General features: G+C 35.2%; 1 pseudogene; it reads left to right on the top strand.

Moving 5' to 3' along the window:
• The first annotated feature begins 1,914 nt into the window (after positions 1-1,914).
• LOC149557182 (MACPF domain-containing protein At4g24290-like) lies at positions 1,915-7,035 on the top strand (annotated as a pseudogene).
• Positions 7,036-7,291: the final 256 nt, after the last annotated feature.

Here is a 7,291-nt window from a genome sequence, read left to right as displayed (position 1 = left end):
GAAATATGATGAGCTATCAAGAGATCCCCTTCCAAGTTACATGCAAGTGGAATATGAAGTTTTCCCATTTTGTGAAGACGGTCATCAAGAAAAATTAATGCACCAAGCTTGTGTAAACATTGATGAATATTTAATGACAAGTACAATAGATAGGGAAATAAAAGATAAGTTTCAAGTAAGAGGAGATGACACATCAAAATCTCACTCTTCCTCATGCATGAAACCTGAATTTGAAGCATTTAAGTTCACAAGTGAAAACTACAATGAAGAAAACATTGGGATGGTATCTCGCACTAGAGAAGTGCTTAGCCTTGAAGAAATATGTTGTGATCTAATGATTGAAAAATGTGGAGACAACGGTATAGATGATGATGCTCTTTCAAAAGAATTTCCCTTACATCAATATCAATTGATGATCAATTCTCCTAATCAGATAGATTCATTAGAGGATGTGTGCACCAAAATGGAAAAGATGATTGTTTCTTCTTTGAGCAATCTAATGGGAGAAAAGGAAGAACTACATAGTGGGAAGATTCATTATGACAAGGATGTGTGTTCATATTGGATTAATTTCATAGAGAATACAAACAAAATCATTCTTGTGGAAAAGGAAGAGTGTCTGGTGCTAGAAATAAGTTTAGGAATTCATGATGACCAATCACTAGAATTTCAAGTACAGGGCTTGTCCAATAAAGAAAAAGATCATAAATGCATTCAGGAACTGGAGAGCCTTATCCTCCAATTCTTTCAAAATGAAGTCATCAATGACATGCAACATGAAGCTAAGTTGATTCTGAAGTTAGAGATTTTTGATGAGAGATGTTTATTTGGATACATTCCTTTATCGAGTGATGTGAAGCATGCTAAGAATCTCAGAATTGGAATTCAAAGAGAGAACTTATACTTGAGTGCACAAGAACTTGAAAGTTGCCACATGTTAGCATGCCATGGTATCTATTTTCCCTAGCCAGTGAATGGATTTGCATGATTATACTTTGAGTCAGTGGAGGTAGGGACACCTGCCTTGTACATATCTTACCTAGGAGTTTTTGTTGTGCCTTCTTTTCTTTTTAGTTCAGTTGTGTTCCCATTTTTGTTGTGCTTAGTCCCTTTTTCCTGGATTTACCTCCTTTTGGTGTGACTCTATGCCCTTGTGATAAAGCACTATCATTTCTTAACTTTGGGTTCATTCTGCGTCCTGCACAGTCCTTGTCCCCAAATAAAGCCAGCTGTTATCCAGACATTTTACAGAGAGTTTAATTATGTTAATTAATTAGAAAAAGAGAAATTAATCCTCAAAAGAAAAATCAAACTTTCTCTCTCTCCGTACTTTTCTCTCTCCATGTACTTTTCTCTCTCCACGTACTAAAAACTTTAGAGAGAAGTATAGATTAAGGTTTTTGTTTGGGTTTTCACTCTCTCTCTTCTCAATTTTTCTCTCTCCACATAATTTTCTCTCTCCACATTCTAAAACCTTTAGAGAGAAGTACAGGTTAAGGTTTTGGGTTTGAGTTCTCACACTCAATTTTTCTCTCTCCACGTACTTTCCATACTCTCTCTCCCCATACTTCAACTTTTTAACCTAATTCTAACCCAAACCTCCCAACCCAACTTCAACCTTAAAACAACTTCTGGCTAGAAATGAAGTTCACAGATGTTTGGAGTAGTAGCAGGTGTGCTAATTCTTGATGACACAGGAGTTCAATTTGAAAATTAAAAAAAAAAAAGAAGGTTCTTTAGTAGTTCAAGTATTTTGTAGAGTACCAAAAGAAGGTGGCACATATTGTTAGAAGTGATGAAGTGAGAAGACTTATTGAGGATGGTTTTTGTTTCCATTCACTCTCAATTTCTTTGAGATCAATACAGTATACACTATTAAGAAGATGGCATGAATTGGGAGCAAGCAGGGTGCTAATGACATCAACAGGGCCATTTGGGGGTGCTCCTGCAGTCAGGTTTGTCACCAATGAAAAATAGTGAAGATATAGCAAAGGAAATGGCAAGAGACTAAGAAGGATTAAGAGCTACTGTCAAACTTACTGTCCAAACCATCAGGCGAGTTAACGCGTATGCCAAATACAAGAACACAGACCTTGCATGCTAAGTGTTTGACAAAATGCATACGTCCAGGCATCCTCACTCAGACGGGGGTAGCAAGTACATCATCACCTTGTGAAGAGAGGATTCAAGTCAGAAGTGACTGCGAGTAATGGATTGGTGGATTTGTACAGGAAATTAAATCATGTTGAGATGCATGCAAATTGTTTGGCATCATGCCTGAATGAAATGCAGTTTCCTAGAATTTAATGATTGCAAGATATGCACAAAATATAGGAGACATTATAGAAGCGTTAGTTTTGTTTCATCAATGCAATATGATGACATGGTTTCAGATCCTATGACCACGATGAATGCTCTCCAAGCTTGCAGGTATTTGAGTGATTTGGAACAAGTTAAGATGATTCATGGTTATATTAATAGATGAGAGATTAAGCTAGATGTTGTTGTTGGTACGCTGCTCGTAGACATGCATGCGAGTTGACAGGGAAGATACCATTGCTTATATTCAATTTAATATATGTGTTCTGTCATCCCAAAATTACGAGGGCAAATAGATAATTTTTTTTTTTTTTTTAAATTCATAATAAAAAAGCTCTAAGTTTAATAAGGTTGTGATCACAGCTAAAATAAAGGTACTCTACATTTCATCTTAAGTTTTTAAACTTGAGGAGGAATACATCGTTAAGATTTGAGCTTACATTTTTCCAAAATGTTATCGACCTTAATCACATTATTTTATTAACTTCACAACAAGATATGAAAGTTATTTAAATAACATTCTAAAAGAGTTCGGGTTTAGTTTAATCTGAAAATATCTAATCAAATAAAGTCTACATTTAAACTAAATTTGAATAGCCAATTAACCTTTAAAATTAAGACTACTTACTACTCAAAGATTAGATTTTACTATCAATATAAGACTAACTAACAATGATAACTAAATTTAACTAGACATAAAATTAGAACTTTCTAAAATAATTAAATAACTAAATTAATTAAAAAATATCCTAACTAAATCTAAACTAACTTAAATTACATTTTAACTTAACACTACTCATATTAAAACAAAATAAATATCTAACAAAATTCTAAATCTAAAATAACTAACTGAAAAAAATAACTAAAACTACTTACTATCAAATCTAAGACCTAACACTATCTTATTTAACATCAAATAAAACACAATTTAAAATTTAATAAACTAACTATTTAAAAACCACTAACCTAAGCCACCCTACACTACCCCACACTACCCTAAGACCCCACCTACACCCTAGCCCCCTGCGCACGCACTGCCTGAGGCCTGCACATGGCAGGTTGAGCCCCCTTATCCCACGTGGGCAGTAGTTTCGTAGTCTAGGGAGGATGCGTGAGGTGGTGTCCAGCATTAGGGGAGAAAATAGAACCCAAGCAAAAGAAAACTTTTGCTATTTGCTAAACCACCAAAATTAATGTTTCCCCCCCCCCAAGTTGATTAAGCGCTCAACAAGATTTGGAGGGGATTTCAAAGTTTAAGAAAAATCACTTGATTGCCATGAATTTAATACTTCAACCTCCATGCAAAACAAATGAGGTGAGCGCTGGCCAAGGAAGGAGATGGGATGATGGGATGGGGGATAGGTGATGTCACCCTCCCATCAGCAATCCAAAATATAAAACAAACAAACCTTTTTAATATGCAAGTTGAAAAGTTGCGTCCAAGTAAAGATGAAAATGCATTGAAGGCAATAAAGTTAATTAGGTAGTTTAGGATATTTAGATTTTTACAAAGTATTGTTTTTAAATCATAGAGGGTCTATTATAATATTAGACTGTAATAGTATGAACTCACTTTTTTTTTTTTCCATACAATTTCTAGAATGATATATGTGCTACTATAGGCCTTATTATTTTTTTTTTTCATGCATTTGAAACTTTCTTGTAGGTTTAAGTCTTACTATGGAGTTTTATAGGATTGGTGTTTTGAATTCATAATGATATTAACTTATCACCTTATTATGTATCATGCTCAACAAAATCAACTATTGCAAGATCATCAAAACCTACGCAAATCTCTTATGAATTCCTGGTTGATAATTTCTATGATCCCTAAATACTATGCATTTCAATGATACACACATTACATGAAATAATCATCTACATAATCTTTTAACTATCTATTATAACTGATGGAGCAAAATTGGAATAACATAGTGACTAAACTAGTCTTAAGGCAATTGAGAAAATAAGGAGATCAAGATGATGATGATTTATTCATTTGAAGGGAGTATCTAACACACAAATTTCTTGCAAATTTACTTCCAACACAAACAACCATGAACTAAATCATATCAAACCCAAAGGAGATACCACACATTTATAAATAGAATCTTGCATAATTGAACATCCTCATTTCATCTTTTCTTTTATATACATTCATATGACGAAATAAAATATGAAAATTCCAAGAGAAGAAAAAATTACTCAATCACTTATTTTATTAACAACCTGATTCAAGGGCTCAGCCGGGAAAGAATCAGGAAGAAAACCCGGCTTCGTTGCCAATCCAACAAAGTTTGAAATACAACTTACATAGGATTTCAATCCTAAATTACAACAGTTTCAATTGTATTTTCTTCATGACCCTCATCAAGGGATTCAAATCAATTTCTGCATCATATTTCTAGTACCTTGGAGGGAACAGAATCTGATCAAGTGACCAAAAGCATGACCAAGAACAATTCAAAACATGCACATTTATACAAGGTTTTCACAACAAGATCTATAATAAATCAACACTAGGGAAAGGTGGATTCTTCCAACTAGGAGAAGTCGAGCACAACACCAAATCAGATGCCCAATCGGGGCTATTAACCATGAACTTCCGTTCTTCCATTTAAAAATGCCATACTCATATGAGGTTTGTGCTAATGGGTAGGGGCCCATAACACCCTACCCTTTCTCCCTCTTCTCATCCTGAGAAGAGACTCTGCACTGGTTGGAGTCCAACTAAACAAACCTTTCCCAAAATTGGTCACTTCTGCCCTCTCCAAGGGTGAGTAATACCAAAACACCCATGCAAGAAAAATCTCAAAATTGCAAACATAAACATGAAAGGAAAACATCCACAACAATAAGGTTTTCAAATCTTCCCAACATACCCACAAACATACAAACATTGAAACAACAACAAAGTAGCATGAACATGAAACAAACATGAAAACTGAATAAGGGAGATGAGAATTTCCTACTTTCACAAAGAGGTAATGGAAATGAACAATTTTGAGTAGAGTTTCCACTTCCTTCCTTCAATCTTCAAGAACTCCTCTCTAAATGTAGAGATTGGGTAACAACCTCCACAAGTTTAAGAAGGGCCTCTAAATAAGCCTCAAACTCAACCACCAAAAGGAGCAATAACTATCTCCACCCACTAGCAATTCTAGAAACTCCTAACTCAACCTACACTATGGTTAAACCCTAAGTGGAGATGAGGTGAAGTAACTCAAGATAACCATGGTCAATTTTCGCACAAAGGCAAAAAGAGACTTTTTGAGTGACCTCAAAAGTCAATAAACGGGGCTTAGGGGTTGGAAAAGACCCCTAACCCATACCCATACCCTTTGGGTATAATAATATCAAGTTTTAAGCCTTAGGAAAGAGGTTTAGAGCCAAATAAAATCTAGGAATAAAATAGGACCATCAACTACTCTAACTTTGCAGATTAAACACTAATTCAGATTAAAGGATGACTAACCTTGATTAAGAATCCAATTGGAAAACTGACACCAACTAAACCAACTTGGGTCCAAAGGTTAAAGAACTAACCCTAAACAACACACTGAAGCACATAAACACTTTACAAGTGTCAAGCGACACTAAAAGAACATAATTACGAACATTAAAATTCACTGAACAAAGAAGATACATACATATATCTCACAAGACAATACGTGAATTACGAACAACAAGGTTTCCAAAATTAGCACAAAGAGACCAGTTCTATTCCTCTGTAGGGTTTCTCGGCTAAATATCTGCACACTCATTGCACACATCAGTAGTCTCATAAAATCACATGTACATAAATGTATACGTATCAGAAATTCACATAAATTAAAACATACATCAATAAGGGTTTCTTCATCCTACTTAATTCTTAATCATTTAAAATCTCTTAAATCAAAGTCTCAATCCTACATTTACTGATTTCATCAACATACATATACATGAAATAGTAAATGACAATCATCAAATATATCTAAAAGTAACATCACACATCATGAAATAATAAAGTATGTTCTAAGCATCAGATAATGTGTCGACATCTTGAGTCATGAATGTCAAAATAATAGTAATGCATCACTATGCTATGATGGGTCGGGGCGAGGCCTCACATGTTCAGTGGATCCTAGCTGCATGATGATATAGAGCCTAAATATCTAGCTTTCAATGGCTACTATATAACTCTGTATAATCTGCACGTTATAAGAACACCCATTATTCTTAGAGGGGAAGTCAAGAGTGTCGTTCCTTCTTGTTGGGAGCCTGAAATCATTGCCAAGTTTACTGATAAATCCAGAACACACATTATTGTCAGTGTGGAAATTGGAGGATAAGATGTGGTATTTGTGAGACAGCGTCCTTTCTCCACTATAACACTTGCTAAACTAAGAGACACTTGGAAAAACTCGAGGTGGATGTGTATCCTTACACAATCACTATGACTGGCTCCATACTGTACATGATCATCTAGATGCGATACTTTTCTTGCTAATTCCAATTACATCACTTTTGCAAGGGGTTACTGGCAATGACTTTTTGAGTCGTGCAATCAACCTATGTCTTTGCTACAAGCCTTATATAGATGATTTATAGCACTTGGAATTCAAGTTTCACTGCAAATGGGCTCCAATTTACAATGACCTGCCACTTGGACCCGCAAGGGAAAGAGCTTCATATTCTTCAATGAAATTTTTCTTTATTGGCACAAAACTTTAGGTTAACACATCTTAGGTTTCTATTGATAAAAGACATATAATTGGTTTACTGTTCTATCCTGAGGGAAAAAAGTGTAACCGGTTGGCCACACATCTCCAACGTCTTTCTCTAGAGCCTTCCTCAGATTCTTCAACCATCATGGGATGAGAATGTCTTCCTTGAGCCTTCAAGGTGGCAAAGGTCAGATGAGAAGGATAGCCACTATTTTTTTCCTATACAATGGAAGAACTACTCACATGCATTGGCAGTCTCTCTC

The sequence above is a fragment of the Cupressus sempervirens genome, chromosome 5 (assembly GCF_028749045.1).
Source record: "Cupressus sempervirens isolate cs-2001-9-10 chromosome 5, ASM2874904v1, whole genome shotgun sequence".
Taxonomy (NCBI): Eukaryota; Viridiplantae; Streptophyta; class Pinopsida; order Cupressales; family Cupressaceae; genus Cupressus; species Cupressus sempervirens.
This window is presented reverse-complemented; position numbering and strand designations above follow the sequence as displayed.